This window comes from Pleurodeles waltl, chromosome 8 (genome assembly GCF_031143425.1).
Source record: "Pleurodeles waltl isolate 20211129_DDA chromosome 8, aPleWal1.hap1.20221129, whole genome shotgun sequence".
NCBI classification, from domain to species: Eukaryota; Metazoa; Chordata; class Amphibia; order Caudata; family Salamandridae; genus Pleurodeles; species Pleurodeles waltl.
This window is the reverse complement of record NC_090447.1, coordinates 1,281,580,110-1,281,599,980: the sequence shown is the minus strand read 5'-3', so window position 1 is coordinate 1,281,599,980 and position 19,871 is coordinate 1,281,580,110. Positions and strand designations below refer to the sequence as shown.

Below are 19,871 nucleotides of genomic sequence, written 5' to 3'. Positions count from 1 at the left end.
AGGGTAAGTCACTAGCAGGCCCCAAATTAACCTGTGCTCAACCCCCTTGTAGCTAGGCACACAGCGGTCAGGCTTAACTTAGAGGTAATATGTAAAGTATTTGTGCAACACTTAAAACGGTAGAACACTGAGAACACCACACAAAAAAGACCATACACCAAGTTAGAGAAATAGAGCACTGTATAATAAATAAAGCAAGACCAAAATGAAAAAAAAAAATCAGTAGAACTGGAGTTTTTAATTTTTAAAAAATATAGCGTAAAATAGCACCAAAAGCAAAAAACGCAACCACGGCTATATAGTCATGTTGGACTAAGTCAAAGCCAAAAGTTCAGACTGGCCGTGATGGAGCGCAGATCGGATACTGTCTTAGATTAGTCCCGCTGAAGATTTACCTTCTCAAGTTTTGTGCCAAGAATCCCGTTTGCGTTGGAGAGGGTCGCAAGGAGAGTGTCACCGGTAGTTATTGGTGTTGCACGTAGAGCAGGCTGGGCGTGGCAGATGGGAGGAATTGTGCTTCACACTGGCAGTATCCCGCGACCAGTTAATGCTGCAGTGCAAAGAAATGTATTCACGGATGCTCGCCCTGATTTTCTGTGCAAGTGGCACAGTCTTCATGCGAACACGCCCATTTGCAGTTGTGAAGAGTCCATATGCCTAATCTAAGCTCGCTGAGCCACACCAAGGATCCAGAACCTGAGGGGCAACACTTGGGGGTCAGGAGCTCACTGCAGCTGGGTTTAGGAGCTGGTTGGGGGGCCTGTTATGTCCCTGAGGCTCAGATCAGAATGCCAGCAGACTAGCACTTGGAGTCACTCAGGGGTCCTGGGTTCAAAATGAAGTTGCAGACCCAGTTCTTCTTCCCCAGGCAAGAGGGCAGCAGGCATCAGGTCAGTACCTTCTTTCTGGCATAACATTCACAAGTTCAGAAGTATACTGAAGAGATTGTGTCTGAGATCCAATATTTATAACCTGTTGTGCCTTTGAAGTGGGGAGAACCTTCTAGAGATTTCCCTTTGAAGTCCCCAGGCAACCTGCCTTCCCTGCCCTGGCTCCAGACTAACCACAGGGGGTATGCAGTCCTTTGTGTGGAGGCAGAACACTGCCAATTCAAGTGTCAGTCGGGCTGTGCCCAGCTCCTAACTCCCATCCAGCTAGTGATGGCCCATCTAGGCACACCTAAGCTCCCTATTGTGTTGGCTGTCTAGGAGGAACACATACATCTAAATTCTCAGCTACATTCAGTCAAGTGACCAAATACTGGCTAGTGGTACTAAATGGCAACAGCAAGAAAATGGCAACTTTCTAAAGAGTGGCATTTCCAGAACTATAACTTATAATCCGACTTCACCACAAGCTATGATTTTAAAGTAAGATTCCAGAAACGCCAAACATGAACTGGTTACCCTTTCCCATTTGGAAATTAGACTTGGGTGGAACCACTTAGCAGGATAGGACACACAGATGTCAGAGTCCAGGCAGTAGGTTCAGGGTTTTTGTAGCCTTCTTAACCTGAGGCTCTGGTCAGGAGGCCAACTAACTAGCCCTTCGAGGCACTCTGGGGTCCTGGGTTCAATATATGCAGGTCCAGTCATTCTCACCCAGGCAAGAGGGCAGTAGGCAACAGGTCAGCACAGCAGGAGAGCAGGGCAGCAGTCCATCAGAATAGTAACTCCAATGTTATTCTATTGGAGAGGTAGGCTGTGCAGTAGTGAAAAATTAATTTAAGAAGTTTTCTCTATGAGGACATGATTAACTTAAAAGTACATGTCCTACCTTTTAAATACACTACACCCTATATGACTTATATGTATTAAAAAGGAAGATTTAGTCCTGACAAAAGGTTTATCCTGGCAGGTCAAAATGAGAGTTTAAAAACTGTTCACACAATCTGCAATGGCAGGCCTGAGGCATGTTTTAAAGTGCTAATTGAGTGTGTGGCACAATCAGTGCTTTAGGCCCATGAGTAGCATTTAATTTACAGGCCCTGGGTACATGCAGTACCACTTTTATTTAACAAATTGTTATTGATTTTCTTAAAGCCATACATTAATTCAACATTTACAGCCACAGGAGACATTGGTTCAAGCATTGCAAACTATACAATGGGAGAACAATTTGAACTGCTAGGTCATAACAGATGCTACTAGAATATAGTGGCTAACATGAAGAACGTGCATGCAGACCTGTAGGACACACTTCTTATCTGTATACATACCAAGCAGGGCAATTATACACAAAGATATACTATTACAGTGGTGTGGATTAAAGAATGGGGAGATTGCCCATGAATAGATATGATATATCATTTGAAGACAGCAAGCAAGTGGACGACGAAGGTGTTAGTCAGACTGAGACTCTTCCGTGAGTACTTGGAACTCATGCAATATAGTGTCCCATTCCAATGCTATGGGGGTTCTGTAAAGGCCACAGGCTTCATCCCGCCGGAGGGCCACTGGTCCTTCCCCATTTTAGAGTGGCTGACTGCCAATACAGCGATCCTGGTATGTTGTTAGCCTTCCAATTCATTGCAATTGACGTATGCACTAGTAACATTGCTAACTCTACAAAGCAATTGGTGGGGCTGATCGACTTTTTGCGCTTAAAGAGTCCCAGCATGCTACACTCATTGGTGCATGCCCCCACCTGCCCCATAAGAGGTATCAGTGTGTCCTTAGGTTCTTGCCACACCACTGCACCACTGGGCAATTCCAGAACATATTTTCCATGTCTGCAAGTTGGGCACCACAGCAGGGCAATTTGAAGCAGCACAATATATCCTCTGTAAGCGCCCTGGACTAAGGTATGCCCTATGCAGAATGTTATGCTGGAATCTAGCATTACAGGAGAGGTGGCACGGTACGCTAATGCCCTATCCCATTCCTTTTGCATCAGGGATCGTTCTATGTCACCATCCATTTCTTGGAGGATGGATTGCAGGGTTTGTGATGGGTGGAGGCTAGGGCCTGAGTGAGCCATGTAATTAACCTGCGACTAAAACTCATGGTGTTGAGTGAATGTACCAAAGGATGTGTTTCTGAATCAATTTCTGCAATCAGCCAGAGGTGCTGCAGTTCGCTACTAATGTGTTATATGCCAGGACGTTCTGGTTGTATTTTGTCTGTCATAACTGTCATGCTACCCAAAATTGCAGATTCTTTATCACTTCTCCATATAGTGTAAAACTGTTTGCATTGCTCTCTTCACTTTACTCTAAGTGATATTCCTGTACTTCGTTCTTCCCTTAAAATATTTTGCCTTATGCTATATATTCTTCCAATTTGCTCTTCACAAAATACAGAACGATTGAAAGTGTTTAAATAAACTCGAATTTAATTGGAGGAAAGTCTTTGAACAATTATTTACTTTTCATTTCCTTGTCACATGTGGACTTGCATTTATTTTTCAGTGTTGCTATGGGGGTTAGCAGTGGGTAATTTGTTGATGTAGAATGTTTGATATTGACAATCTTCTGGGCTGGAACTGGCAGAGGAGGACGTGGAAGCGTTGTTTATTACAAACTTGATCTTCCATATCTGTTTACCATTCTTAAGATGCTATGTTTAATGTTACATTTTTCTCACTGTCATCACCTGAACATGTTTGGAATCAAGCAGCCAAGCACACTAACTTTGAGTTGCATCTAGTCTATGCTTTCCCAATCATTTACAAAGGTCACTGCTGCTATATATGAGTAAACAGCAGAGAAACGACTCCATCACTTTGGTTTTCGGAGTGAAAAACGAAGGTTGGTTTGTCAGAGTTGTTAAAATTCGAACAAGAAGTCAGTCATAGATAATTCATGCGGCAGGATCACTTCACATGTGTGTATAAAATGTAATCCTTTCAGAATGTTCTTGGGGACCAATTACTGTTGAAACGGATTTGTACACTGCCAGTCAGCGATGCGCTCGAAATTTTCTAACAGAAAATTGGGAGTGCAACCGAAGTGCTAATGACACCATTTTTTCAAAACTATTTTTCGCTTTAATAAAAAACCCATGTAACATCATCATTTTGTCTGGAGATGATGCCAGTAGAATCTTCATCTGCTCCAGAGGCCGTTGTCAATAACACCTTTTTGAACTTATTTCATTTTGAAGGTGATCGTGGGAAAAAAGAAAAACCCTTTTGCTTTAGTAATGAAGACGTGACAGACAGCTGCAAGTGATGTGTGTTACTTATTTACAACAGGGCGCAGCTGGACGCTCTTTCAGCAGGTAGAGTGAGAGAACTTCCAAACGAGGCGGAATGCGGCCCTAATTCCAGTAACACCAAAGTAAGCGGCAGCCAGACGGGTGCAGCTGAGGTGGACACACCGAAATGACGAACGAAGAGTTGGGGTGCTGTGCCGAGCTCAGTGCGATGGATTGCCAGCCCCACAGGCTTTAGCAGGACGAAAGCCCTGCGGGCTTGTGAGGATCGTCCCCAAATGTGTTGAAATAATTAAGACACGACACACTTTAGTAATCGATATGTATCATTTGTTTACAAGCCCCACAGCTGTACCGCTCCAACATTCACCAGATCCACCAAATGCTGTGGAATATCACATGCTAAGAAGACAGACATGAGCCCACTCCCGAAAGCATCAACAGGACATAACACACCATGAGAAAGTCACAGACACAGTCATGTACAGTGACTAGACGTACCCATCACGCACATAGCTACAGCACATCTGAAATACAAATATACATAAATACAGCGTCTCTTATGCAAGACACTCTCCTTCTTACAAATACAACAAAACAGAAACACCGAAATAAATATGAATGAAAGTTAGACATAGTCTAGCTAAAGAACCAGATCTCTTCAAGAATGCAATTGATTACTTTCATGTGTGACATCTGGACTTGTAAATATACTCTCAAAATTAACTTGTAAATTGTTTTCTTCAGGACTGTGAAACACACGATTACTAAGCCTCCAAGAGGAGCCTCAGCCAAGAGGACATGGTTGTGACAAATCAACATCAAATCTTAACACAAAAAGAGAGAGTCAGGGAGAGAAGGAAAACCACCCCATACTGTCTCCATAAAACTTGAACCATAAACAAAAAGAGTATGGGGTTCACTTATAAGATGGAACCACTGGAAAAAGATTTGCCTAGGGCTCCTCAGTCTCACACTATGAGTACTGTATTGAGTGCTGTTGAAAGTTGTGTGGTAAAGGAAGTTTACTTTACGGACTAGGTAGTCTCACACACCATATAGTGTCTTGCTTCATCATATTACCACCTAGCCCCACCCAGGTAGGACAATGCCACCTGGGCGGACTCAACCTCACCGTTAAAAGAACAGGAGGGGGGGGCATGTCCAAGATGGCGGAGCGCTAGGACGTGTCCGCTAGCGCTCCGCCGCCTCGATCCAGCACAGTGCCTCGCGGCCCGCGGGGGGAAGCCTGGTGGCTCCCCCCGTATTGTGAGGTGCTCCTTCAAAGCCTGTGCTGTGTCGGTGGTTGTTTTAAGAATTACCACACCAAGAAGAATTTCTGGGAACAACCATGAGTGTAAACTCATGTCTGTTTTGTATTTTCATGTGTTCAGTTTCATGGTTAGCATTTCTGTCATGTTCTTAGTTAGAGCTTTTGTGTTTGTAGTTTTGTAATTCTTTCTACTTAGTTAGGGGTTCCTCTGTTTAAAAAAAATAATAAATGATGCCATTGTGTGTGGAGTGGGGCTTGGCTGAGAGTGTACATATTGACTTGCTGTTGGCTACTGCAACACACTGCCAGCCAAACACCAGTCCACACACTCCCATCAGCTGGTGTGATTGTTGTATCATGCATGTGGGCGTATGTAAGTGATGGGCCCTTGAGTGGCGCTGTCTGTCGATATGAGTGTTGTAATGTGCTGGGCCCGTGGCTGGCGGTGTGAATGGTCTTGTGTGTGTCATGTATGAAAGTTGTGTGAATGGACTGTAAAGAGGTTGGTGCCTTGTCGCGGCTTTACAACTCACGAGCTGTGAGTCATTGGTTCAGTTTTTTGCCTTTCAGTTATTAACAGTGCATTTCATTTTTGTGAAAGCTCTTGTTAGTAAAATTTGATCCACTGAACCATCACTCACCCTCGTGCCAAATCCAACCAGTATGTGTGGTAAAAATGACAAAACCTGCTCCGCTGTAATCAGGCGTCGCAGCACACCTGTGACACGCTAGGTGCATCAGGTGGGACCCCGATGATGAAGCATGCCACCAACTTGGTTGGTGGGTGAGGGGTCTTTTTCACATAACCTAAGTGCGTTTCTTTTCAAAATGTTAGTGTTTGGCACATCACGGACGTATGTGGACACATCAAAACAATATATTACAAAACTACCTGTGTTTGGGGGGGGAGAGGGCACCTATGTTTTTGGTCCTGTGTGCGGCCTTCATCTAGGGAAACCTACCAAACCCAGACATTTTTTAAAACTAGACACCCCAAGGAGTCCACTGAGGTGTGGCTTGCGTGGATCCCCCAACATTTTCTTACCCAGACTCCTCTGTAAACCTCAAAATTTGCTTAAAAAAGCATATTTTCCTGACTTTTCTTCGTAGGATCACCACTCCAGCACAAAATTCCTACTCCCCAGTGTTCCCCTCAGTCTCCCAAGTAAAATGACACCTCACTTATGTGGGTCCCCAAAGCAGAGTCAGTCTAAAGATGTATAAAAGAATATGTCCTTATAAACTCGCTGTGCTATCCCCTCTATCTCTACAAGTTTTGGGCCTTATTCTGTTGCAGGCACCTGGCCCACCCACACAAGCGAGGTATCATTTTTATCGGGAGACTTGGGGGAACGCTGGGTGGAAGGAAATTTGTGGCTCCTCTCAGATTCCAGAACTTTCTGTCACCGAAATGTGTGGAAAATGCGTTTTTTTTTAGCCAAAATTTGAGGTTTGCAAAGGATTCTGGGTAACAGAACCTGGTCAGAGCCCCGCAAGTCACCCCATCTTGGATTACCCTAGGTCTCTAGTTTTCAAAAATGCACAGGTTTGGTAGGTTTCCCTAGGTGCCGGCTGAGCTAGAGGCCAAAATCTACAGGTAGGCACTGTTTTCAATGAAAAAATGTGATGTGTCCACGTTGTGTTTTGGGGTGTCTCCTGTCGCGGCCGCTAGGCCTACCCACACAAGTGAGGTATCATTTTTATCGGGAGACTTGGGGGAACGCTGTGTGGAAGGAAATTTGTGGCTCCTCTCAGATTCCAGACCTTTCTGCCACAGAAATGTGAGGAACATGTGTTTTTTTAGCCAAATTTTGAGGTTTGCAAAGGATTCTGGGTAACAGAACCTGGTCCGAGCCACACAAGTCACCCCATCTTGGATTCCCCTAGGTCTCTAGTTTTCAGAAATGCACAGGTTTGGTAGGTTTCCCTAGGTGCCGGCTCAGCTACAGGCCAAAATCTACAGGTAGGCACTTTGCAAAAAACACCTCTGTTTTCTTTCAAAAATGTGGATGTGTCCACATTGCGCTTTGGGGCGTTTCCTGTCGCGGGCGCTAGGCCTACCCACACAAGTGAGGTATCATTTTTATCGGGAGACGTGGGGGAACGCTGGGTGGAAGGAAATTTGTGGCTCCTCTCAGATTCCAGAACTTTCTGCCACAGAAATGTGAGGAACATGTGTTTTTTTAGCCACATTTTGAGGTTTGCAAAGGATTCTGGGTAACAGAACCTGGTCTGAGCCACACAAGTCACCCCATCTTGGATTCCCCTAGGTCTCTAGTTTTCAGAAATGCACAGGTTTGGTAGGTTTCCCTAGGTGCCGGCTCAGCTACAGGCCAAAATCTACAGGTAGGCACTTTGCAAAAAACACCTCTGTTTTCTTTCAAAAAATTGGATGTGTCCACGTTGCGCCTTGGGGCGTCTCCTGTCGCCGGCGCTAGGCCTACCCACACAAGTGAGGTATCATTGTTATCGGGAGACTTGGGGGAACGCTGGGTGGAAGGAAATTTGTGGCTCCTCTCAGATTCCAGAACTTTCTGCCACAGAAATGTGAGGAACATGTGTTTTTTTAGCCACATTTTGAGGTTTGCATAGGATTCTGGGTAACAGAACCTGGTCTGAGCCACACAAGTCACCCCATCTTGGATTCCCCTAGGTCTCTAGTTTTCAGAAATGCACAGGTTTGGTAGGTTTCCCTAGGTGCCGGCTGAGCTAGAGGCCAAAATCTACAGGTAGGCACTTTGCAAAAAACAGCTCTGTTTTCTGTGACGTGTCCACGTTGTGTTTTGGGGCATATCCTGTCGCGGGCGCTAGGCCTACCCACACAAGTGAGGTATCATTTTTATCGGGAGACTTGGGGGAACATAGAATAGCAAAACAAGTGTTATTGCCCCTTGTCTTTCTCTACATTTTTCCCTTCCAAATGTAAGACAGTGTGTAAAAAAGACGTCTATTTGAGAAATGCCCTGTAATTCACATGCTAGTATGGGCACCCCGGAATTCAGAGATGTGCAAATAACCACTGCTTCTAAACACCTTATCTTGTGTCCATTTTGGAAATACAAAGGTTTTCTTGATAGCTATTTTTTACTCTTTATATTTCAGCAAATGAATTGCTGTATACTCGGCATAGAATGAAAACCCACTGCAGGGTGCAGGTCATTTATTGGCTCTGGGTACCTAGAGTTCTTGATGAACCTACAAGCCTTATGTATCCCCGCAACCAGAAGAGTCCAGCAGACGTAACGGTATATTGCTTTCGAAAATCTGACATTGCAGGAAAAAGTTACAGAGTAAAACGTAGAGAAAAATTGATGTTTTTTTCACCTCAATTTCAATATTTTTCTTTTTCAGTTGATATTTTCTGTAGGAAACCCTTGTAGGATCTTCACAAATTATCCCTTGCTGAATTCAGAATTTTGTCTACTTTTCATAAATGCTGCGGTTTCTGGGATCCAGCGTTGGTTTCATGCCCATTTCTGTCACTGACTGGAAGGAGGCTGAAAGCACAAAAAATCGTAAAAATGGGGTATGTCCCAGTACAATGCCAAAATTGTGTTGAAAAATTGGGTTTTCTGATTCAAGTCTGCCTGTTCCTGAAAGCTGGGAAGCTGGTGATTTTAGCACCGCAAACCCTTTGTTGATGCCCTTTTCAGGGAAAAAACCACAAGCCTTCTTCTGCAGCCCCTTTTTCCCATTTGTTTGAAAAAAACTAAATTTTCACTGTATTTTGGCTAATTTCTTGGCCTCCTTCTGGGGAACCCACAAAGTATGGGTACCTCTAGAATCCCTAGGATGTTGGAAAAAAAGGACGTAAATTTGGCATGGGTAGCTTATGTGAACAAAAAGTTATTAGGGCCTAAGCGCGAACTGCTCCAAATAGCCAAAAAAAGGCTCGGCACAGGAGGGGGAAAAGGCCTGGCAGCGAAGGGGTTAAGGAAAATGTCTGAAGCTCTATCGGGCCATACATTCAGAGGCGGGGAATCTTTATCACATTTTTACAGGTAACGTACCTGTCAGTTGAGTAGTACGAGAAATTGGTGCATTGAAGTCGGGGACAAAATTAGAATCCTTCAATATTAATCCCAGCTTCAGAAGTAAGATATGGGTGAGTCCCACCTTGTACTCAATAAGCAGTAAGACAATGTACAATAGTAAAAGTGGATGCCATCATCATCATAAAATCTTATTCGGTTGAATCTTATCACCATAAAAGCACATAAAATGCAACATTAATCATAAATGAATAAGATGAACACCTAGAAGAAAGAAAGAGTTAAAAATAACAGCCTCCAATTTCATACACCTATCTAGCACTAACAAATACACCCTTTATAAAATATAAATTATAAAAATCGTTTCTGACTAAACGTCCTTAAAAATACAACTCTAGGTATCATATGTTTTCCTGAGTTTAATAGCAGCTCTAATGTAACTCACAATGGAAAAATATATTTCTGGCCTAGCAGCAGATTACAAATACCTTAAACCTTCTTTGTGAGATTTAAAGTGCACATGCTTGAAAATGGGGCAAAGAAAATCAGCCCGAAACACTGAATACAGTTTACAAAAAGACCCATAAAATGCATAGTTGATTGCACTGAGATACCACCACATGGGCAGTGTAAAAGGAAAGCTACTCTCGAGCCCGCTATCGGGAAAGCAACTAAATGATGTATTAAGTCCAGCCTTAACCTTGTAAGGTAAAATCTATGTTGGAAATTAGTTAGCCATGTCAAGTACCCATTTATGTCCAAACTCTTAGAAAGCTGCATGAAATTTAGGACAAAACCATCTTAATGGACCTTGCCATACGACCTCCATCTTTATAAGACATAGCATTTTGTGATGATTTCCCTAATTTGAGGCCATGTCCATTCAGTAGAATCAAAAAGTTGATTCATTCCTAGACTACACAAATTACTTTTTACGTAGACCAGCAATGGATAGCGTGTCAATTATCCAAATTTAAGCAATCCATAGTGGCTTTCTTGGAAAATCCCACCTTAGGGGTACTTCAAATTTTGCCCCAAAGCAACAGTGGAGCCATACCCACAAAGTCTTCCAAATAATCCATTCCAAGTTCAAAGTGGGAAATAAAGCTGGCTGTAATTTGAGCTATTGCTAGGAGGCGACTGGAAACTTGTTCTCAAATACCGGCAAACTGCCTGGCATAGCACAGCCCCAAACACCTGCTCTGTAAATGCCCAATGAAAAGCTTTAACTCGTATACAACTGAATCAACTCCTTAAGTGGTTCACACCCCAACTGATTACCAAATCTAAATAACACGTCACAGGTTGCCCCCTTTTTTAATGCTCTTTGCACAATTAGCCTCTCCCATGAACCACATGCATCAAATAAAATACCTAGATAACTCAAAAAATTGACTTTCTAAATTCGGGTTCCACCTATATGAAAATTTTTGGTCTTAGTTGATTTGGGACCACAGGTCAGAACAAATAATTTGTGATCATTGATCTTAAGATTTAATTTACTCATATGATCATTGAACCTGGTTAAAAGTTTTTGAAGACCATTTGCGGTTAACGCCAAGATAATGGCATTGTCTGAATAAAGGAGGACCGGCACTGCCTGTGCACTGACTCGTGGTATGTCTTCACTATAAGATCCTAAGAAGGTGCCTAAAGAGTTGATATATAATAGAACAGAAAAGGGGCTAAGATTCATTCCTGTCTTATGCCTCTGGAGACCCCAATAGGTTAAGTACACTTCCCGGCAAGAGTACAACACACCTTGGTAGATGTGTTCGTATGAAGGCGCTGTACCAGCATCCTCAATGTAGGATCAATTCCCCCTGACCATTAAGTCCCATATTATTCCACAATCCACTAAGTCAGAAGCACAGGAGAGGTCCATAAACGCCATGTGAAGGGCACCTCTCCTGGCTTTGACATATTGGCCCCAGATAAAAGTCAGATTTAAAGCCTTCTCTACCGTCCCTAACCTGGGTCTAAACCCATATTGTAATGGGGAAAAGAGGGATGATGACTCAGCCCAAGTCTCTAGTTTATCTAAAATTACCCTTCTCAGAATCTTTACTGTTGAATCCAACAGAGAAATTGGGCGATGACAGGAGGGCATGTTTCAGTCTCCTTTTTTTTAAATTGGAACTATGATGGCCTATTTCCATGAATCCTTTAGATTTGCTTTAACTGCCACCCTCAAGACATTAGTCAACAACGGGGCCCAGAGATCGATAAACAAATCAATAGGTATCCCATCTGGACCTGGGGCTTTAACATTAGCTGCTCTCTGGATTGCTTTAACAACTGCTGCATAATCAACAAGCTCAGCTAGCCACTGTTCACTAACACAAGAGATGCAACTCCTAAGTCATCCCTTTGAGTTGATAGAACATCCTTGGGATTGAAAATAGCTGTAAAATGATCAGTCCAATCCTAGATGCTAATCTGGCACTCAATTCAAGAGGAAAATTCATTAGTGAAGAGGGGCCGATTAGCAATCTCCCCAAAGAGTTTACTATCCCTTAGGACTGCCACTTTTTCTAAGTCCTCCCAGGCCTTAGTCCTCAATTTTTATTTTATTTTTAATAGGGCTTGCTTTTAAACTTCTCTAGCCCTTCTTATGGCTACAGGTTTGCGAGGTATATTGGAAGTGGCCTTTATTAATGCCTTGAGCGCTACCGTACACTCAAGACTAAACCAAGATTTCTCTGGGTGCTCCCTTGCAGGTTTATTTAAAGTTAAATTGCGTGCAACAGTACAAAAAATGTTATTGAAAATCTCCAGGATCACTCCAGAAGGCCTACCCATTGACAAATAACATGAAAAATCACCAGGAATTGTACTGATAAGATTTTTTGTAAAATCTTGCAGATTGATTTTGCTCCACTTTAAACGAACCCTACCGTAAACCATATACCCTATTGGAAAATGATTTGCCACTGTCGGTTCCTCATAATAAAAGACGATCAAACAAGAGTAAATAGGGTTATGATCACTAAAAGATAAGAGATGCACTTTAAAAAAACCAGACTGTTTACCAAATCAGAAGATAGAATCAAAAAGTCAGTCGTACTGCTCTTATTCCTTCCTATTTAAGTGGGGGGAGCAAAATCATTTTGCCCCAATATGTCTGCTCCATCAACCAGGTTGCAGAACAGGATTAATTTATTTATTGCTTCCCCATAAAGAGTATGTGAGAAGTGACCCCTAATAGGCCCCTCCCTATCTGAGAACACACACATGCGTTCAGCGCTGTACCGACATTTGGTAATATTGAAGATCCCTTGCCCAAATTATACAGGGCAAGGCTTTCTCCAGCCTATTGTGAAATGCAAAAAGCAACGTCCCCAAATCCTCGACTACCTCAGCTGTCTGTGATTTAAAATGATTATAGTAAAAATTGATTAAAATCAAGTTCAACACATTATCCTTTCATAAATGTAAAATTTGAAAATAAGGAGTAGCTGCTACAAATTTCACCTCATGACTACTCAGTGCACATGTGGAAAAAACTACCAATTCCCCCCCTTCGCTGTCCTGGCTGATGAAACAGGGTTCACAGCCCATGTTTCTTGGCAACAGATTATGCCATATTTGACAATGTGGGTCAACCAATCTTCATTGAGCAATTTATCACGAATCCCAGCAATGTTCCATGATAGAACTTGTAGGTTCTGTCGATAGTCTACGCCCTTCATGTCCTGGGTAATATGGGATAGCATACTGCAGAAAGCTTGAGAAGAGGGCGAACTAATATAAGGACTCTCCGCCTGATCTAGCCCAAAGGTCTTGCCAATAATTTGCCATAATGAACTCATTAAGATGATCTTGGTGGGCATCAGAGTGTTTCCTGCACCAGAATGCAGCTTTGTTCATCAAAATCCGGGGGACCTAGTGTGTGTCACTTGCCAAGGGTGGAACCCTTACTAACACCAATGCATAAGGAGTAAATAATCGGAGCCCCATTTAAATTTCACCTGGGCGACAGGTTGCAGATAATCTGGCGAGGGTTTGCCCTATTCTGATGGATAAGGTGCGCGTTCTGGGGCAAAGAGCACAACCTAGCTTTGTGGCTAACATCAATACTGGACCCTTGGCTGCTGGAGGAGTCCTGGGTAGGAGTGGATTTGTCAACTAGTGATAGGCCCATGTTGTCACATCCTGCAGCTGATGACACCTGGAGATGATTAAAGGCCCGGGCACTTCCCTGAGTCAATCCTGGAAAATTACCTCTGCTGGGGGCATTTGCCAATGTCTCAAGGTGGCTCTCAATCTTCCTCGGGGAGTTCGGATCTAAACCATCAGTAATAAGTTTCCCAGTGCTAGATAACAGCTCCCCCAGGGAGAATACCATCCCCTGGCTGGATCAGGATCCTGCGCAGGTACCTCCTTGATGTGATTGAGAGCATTATTAGTACAGGAGTATTTTTGCCTCTTAGATCTTGTGATGCTCTCGCCTCTTTTTCTTTTCCCATTATGTGGTTTAGAAACCACTCCCTCTCTTCTAAACAGAGACATTATTGGCAGAGGTGTGATGCGATCTGTAGAAGGCCACTCGCATACCACAATAGGGGAAAGTGGGACTACGGATTGGGGTGTCGAAGTTACTTGATAGATTCCTCCCTCCAAGCACTCCATCTCCGTACCCCTCAGCAAGGCCTCGACTAAGGATGAAATAGTTGGCAAGGACAGGGCCGAGGATGAAGATAATGATAATCTCCTCTCAGCCAGTTCAGTTTCTTTAGTAAGGACATCCACAGCTCTTTGTAAGAAGCAATTCAGTGTTGTATTGGCAGTAGTATTGGCTTGAGCCCCAACTGTGGCCTTACATTCGCCCATATAAATTGTTTATTAGTTGGCCCAACCGACAACCTACAATCCAACAAATAACCAACCAAGTTACAACCAAATTGCATACACAATTAGCCACTGGATCAGCTTTTCATTTCCAGGTAAGAACTCACTAAGTTCACAGTATCTTGCAATGTGCCTGTGAGCCCATCAACTGATCCTTTGCAGTGAAAATAACTACGGACCAAGAGAAGGGGACCGGCCCAGCCTCAACCGGCCACAGATACGTGCAGGCAGGCCCGCTCTGGGCCCAATCTTTGCCCAGGTGTGTCCCGTGCAGCGGGACCAAGGGAGTTGGTTTATGCACCTCTGAGCACAAACGCTGGTTGTGTGTGGCCCACCTGCCACAAAGTCCAATGGGATTTGCAGGGCCCCCCAGCACTCTGACCCTGGAATCACACATCCTGTGCAGTGGGACCAAGGGAGTTGGTTTATGCGTTTCTGGGTGCAAACACTGGTTGTGGCCAGCCCCTCTTCCGCACAGTCCGCTGGGAGTTGTAGGCCCACCAACTCTCTGGCCCTGAAATCACACATCCTAAGCAGTGGGACCAAGGGAATTGGTTTATGGGCCTGCGGGTGCAAACGCTGGCTGTGGCCGGCCCTCCTTCTGCACCGTCCGCTGGGAGTTGTAGGCTCCCCGGCCCTGAAATCACACGGCCTGTGCAGCGGTACCAATAGAGTTGGTTTATGTGCCTCTGAGCGCAAACATAGGTTGTGGGTGTCCTTCTGCAGCACAGTCCATGGAAGTTGTAGGGCCCCTGGCCCTCGGGCCCTGAAATCACACATCCCGCACAGTGGGACCAAGGGAGTTGGTTTATGCGCCTCTGGGCGCAAATGCTTGTTGTGGGCGACCCTCCTGCCGCACAGTCGGCTTGGAGTTGTAGCCCCTGAAATCACACGTCCCAGGCTGTGGGACCAAGGGAGTTGATTTAAGTGCCTCCAGCGCAAAAGCTGGTTGTGGGCGGCCCTCCTGCCGCACAGCCTGATGGAAGTTGTAGGCCTTCCTCACCCCTGGCCCTGGAATTACACGTGGATAAATTTGGGCTGCTGGTACAATATTTGGCTACCATTATTAGTATTGCTGTATACATGTGGACTCAACATGAATAGCCTAGTCTTTTTGCTAGTAAATACAGGGCGAATGTCAACCCTCAGTTGAATTAAGATGTGTGCTGACGTACTCCTGTATTAAGTCACAAGGATGATTCTTATAAATTTACATGATCAATCTTTCATACAAGAATTTATTCCATGCATGCACGTCAGGTATATCCCTTGGAGTAAGCCATGGACATTGGGTGTGTAGATGTGTTGCCTACGATCATGCACTGGGGATAGGCACCCATTTCATTAACAATATATCAATGTTCAAATGTTTAATGACTGTAATGCTGTTTCTTTTGAAATTTCCTGTTGCTTTGAGCTTTATGTTTAACCTGCCATTGCCAAAAGGTAAAGCACACTGTCGTGCAAAGCACCATGAATGGAACAGAGGGAGCGAGAAAGGGTATTTTCTTTCATTAGAATCGAGCACCTGGCATATAACAACGGTGCTGAAGCACAGTAAAGTCTCTCAGTAGAATTCAGCTGTTTCTTCAGGGATTAGAAACACCGTTTACTTTTTAATTTCCCGTTATAAACTGTAAACTTACATCACTTTTTCATTCATCCATTACGGCTTTTTTCAGAAATCCAAACACAAGTAAGCAAAGACACCCACAGTATGTATAACAAAGAGTCCACAGAAGTAAAACACAGCAAGATTAGACAGCAGAAGGCTAAACAGAATAATCATGAGTCTTCAAACCCAAACAGTGACTACCAGAGGATTGTGCTCACCTCTGGAAATCTATGAATCACAGATGGTCTCTTGTGGTTTGCTTAGATTTTCCTATGTAAAGGGATTGTAGGTTTTAATCTAAATGATATGTTGGTCAGCGTTAGTATTTTTCAGCATCTTTCTGTTTTTATGGGACTTCACCAATTGAAAGCGAGTCATTGATGATGTTTGTTATATTGACTCTGTGGTTGTAGCATCTTTTTTTTTTTTTTTATGGGACTTAATTTAGGGAAATCAAGGTATTGGTGAGATTTGTTACAACCGTACCCAGGAGGACCGGACTTGGAACTCAAAGCAGCCCTGGCAGTCTTTGTCAGACCAGCCCCCATTGGATGCATAGCGAAACAGTCTGACTACTAGAAGAGGGTTAGGGGGTTCTCCCCCCCAAGAACATTTGGGAAAAATGGGGAAAACGGTGCTATCTACACACATTTTCATTACATATTCAATTGCATTCGTATTTAAAGCATTGTAAGTGATGACCTTTACAGTCCTTATTGGGTGTCTTCAATGATTCCCTCACCGTCACCCTCTAACAGTGCCTCTCATCTCTCCATAGCCTCTCTCACATGTATTTAATTTGTTTTGGAGCACCTCTCTTACCAGCGCAGGGTGTTGAAACACTTTATATCACACACACGTACAGTGACTATGAAAAATACATGTGTAAATCAGTAAATAGAAAATGTTACATCAGATAAAAGGGACTACACGGTGTAGGTTTCACATGTCATCCGTACTGGTAGGCATTGTCTAAGAGCGCTTGGACTGGGGAAGCATAAACTGATGATGTAACACAATGGTTAGGGTTAACTTTACTAATAACTATTTCTACCCAAACAAACCCTTGTTAGCAATATTGGATAATCAAAGGATGGAAAAAAAACATAAGTCTCTAACCTGTACCATGCAGTTGGCATGCAGCTCTTTGATGGTAGTTCACAGCTCACTGTGCTAGATTATGATTTTATGAACTGCATAGTAACAAAAGGATCTCTGTGACAAAAGCAGTATTCCACTGAACAATGCACATCACATACTGTTCTGTGATCTGCATAGTACATGTTCTTTCCAGTAGACATATTAACCTTTTGCACGACCTCAGATGAGTCAAAACTGCCACTCAACGAAATTCCGATCTCTCATCAGCAGGCACATTAATAATCAAAATTATCTTGGCACTACTATTGTTGTCTAACAACTGATGGATAAGCAAGGAACTGCTGCACTGCTACAAAACTGGCTCCCCAGTAACAAAAGCGGTCCCCACCCCTTCAGCCTCCTGGGGAAACACCCAATGCCCGCCACGGCTAGTCCAACCTTAATAGACAGTGTAGAAAGAGCCAAGATGAATACCTTTGCAATCACCCAGGCAATCACTGATGTTGGCAACCAAAATGTCTTGCGTAGCAGAGGTGAGAACACTCAGCCTCTTAATCCATCCGATGACATCACACGGCTGACCCTATATGTCACCGTTAGCACTTGAATATGCTCTTGTTTGCAACACAGTGGCCAGGCAAAGGGCAAGAAGACAAAACTACAGGGTGTAAACGGGTTTCTTACAGCCTTGTGTACTTTTGTATCCTACCACTGTCTACATGACCTCTGAGGTCAGGGGCATCAAAGTCGCTGCAGTGGTACCTAGTTACAACAACCGGCATCTAGGATGTCAATTCAGAAGAACACCATCCATTTGGAGAAGGTCTGCTTAGTGACCTTTATTCCCTTAAACTAGATCATCCGCAAAAAAGAAAAAAGAATCTTTCCTCCATCCTAACATAAGGACTAGATTATATATTAATTTGACTTAGGCTGCTCCTATTGTGCAGACCTTTCGCCATGCAGTAACGGAGAACTGTACTTTAATTTAAAAAGCAACAACACAAGCAAGAGTGTACCATGAGTAGCTGACATACCTGTCCTACAGTACCTGAGAAGATATATGACATATTGTCCTACAGAGCATGGTTCTTAAATGGCGTGTGAGGGACGAATGTCTGACATTTTGTCATGACCTTTCCACTCGAGTTCTGTAACTTAGTATGTTTTTCAGTAAGTTTCTCCTCTGCTTTATTCTCAGTGCTTTTTTATTCTGAGATTAAATGATACGCATAACCATTTCACTTAGGACCAAAGGAATCTAAATAAAGTAGAAAGTGAAAGACCTAAATCTACGGCCAACATCTGCAAGAGGACAAAACAGGCCTTCTTTTACATAAGACTACTATCATCATCACCTAACTCTCCACCATTCTGATCTTTGTGGGGATCCTTTGAATGAGGGGTAACAGGGGGAATGCAAGCAGGCCTGGGCCCATCACAGAGAAGGCATATTGATATTCCTAAAAGATACGGAACACTCACATTAAAGTTCTTGTTGCATCAGACGTAGGTTTTTATTTTAGACAGTAAGCCACCATGTCCCGGTCCCTCCTCTCACCCTCCCTAGTACCTTATGTAGCAGTTGACGAGCAATATGTCAGTTGAAACCTGCACTACCCCATTATGCAACATGTGAGGGTCTTTAACTATTTACTTTAAAATGAATAAATTACAGCCTATTGCGGGGCTCAATTAACCTAAAGACTTTCCTTTCAGGTAGCTTACTACTTCTCATCCAGCATTATCACAGGCAGATGCAACGGGGGCAAAACCTACCACTGTAAAGAGTGGGTTATTAAGGGCCGGATGTATCAAAGGGTTTAACCCATTTTGTGTCTATGGGAAAATGTGTTTATACATATGGCCCCAAGTCACCAGGATCTATTATTCGTGGTCAGAGGAGTCGAGATCCAAATAAACCAGCAAAAGCCTGAACAGGAGATTCAAGTTTAACATAGGAGGTCATATGTCCTCGTGGAAAGGTGACAATACAGATGAATTATAGGCCCAGGCCTATAATATGTTCTACACTGTCTTAATGAGGAGTCCCTCAGTAAACAGCTAGGTGAGATTTCCCGTGACCCCGTAGTATATCCTAAACTGCACAGGCACCCTTCTCTGTCAGATGAAAAGATGCTGCATTTACTAACTAATGATGCAAACATCGTCAAAGGAGAATGCCCATACCAAGCCAAACAACTACTGGAAGAACGAGACAAAGACCCTCTAAGATGGCTCTAGAACAAATGACAGCCTTTTAAATTGCAATACCACCCTTCAAAGAAAATAGATGAACCTTTCATGTACCAGTCTGATTGGGAGGCAGATGGAAGCATTCTCTAGACCTATTTCCGAAAGAACAGTTGAACAAACATCATGAGAATGAATGAAAAACACATTTCCATTATAAATAATCAATTTATATCGAGCACAGGATTGTAGTTCCCCCAACTATTTAGGGACAAGAAAAAGAAATTAATGGAAACCAGTCTCCACTTATACTGGGTGAACACAAATAACATAAACCTTCAGAAGCAGGCCCTATTTGCCTGTCATCAGGACTTTTTCTTCCTCGTCTTAGGTGCACTCAAATTCTAGACTACAAAGGCACCTGGATATCCTCCATTTATTACCCAAGACATGCCTAGTATCAGTTGGCCAAAACATAATTTTCTCCAACACCTGAACAGTGATTGATTCAGTCTCTGACAGGAATCTCTTTACTATTCTGGCTAGGTCACAAATGTTGCGCTACGTTGATGCTATGACACAATTTATAAATTAATATGTGATGGCTGTTGAAATGCCGGGTGTACACTATTGCATGTGGAAGTCCATGCTGTTCCTTTACACTGTAACTGCCATGTAAGATGTTACTTTCC

General features: G+C 43.3%; 1 protein-coding gene across 1 annotated transcript in view; it reads right to left on the bottom strand.

Moving 5' to 3' along the window:
• Window positions 1-19,871, bottom strand: part of ATP8A2 (ATPase phospholipid transporting 8A2) — a 1,954,943-nt gene that overhangs the window by 1,014,646 nt on the left and 920,426 nt on the right. The gene's annotated exons all lie outside the window — the stretch shown is intronic.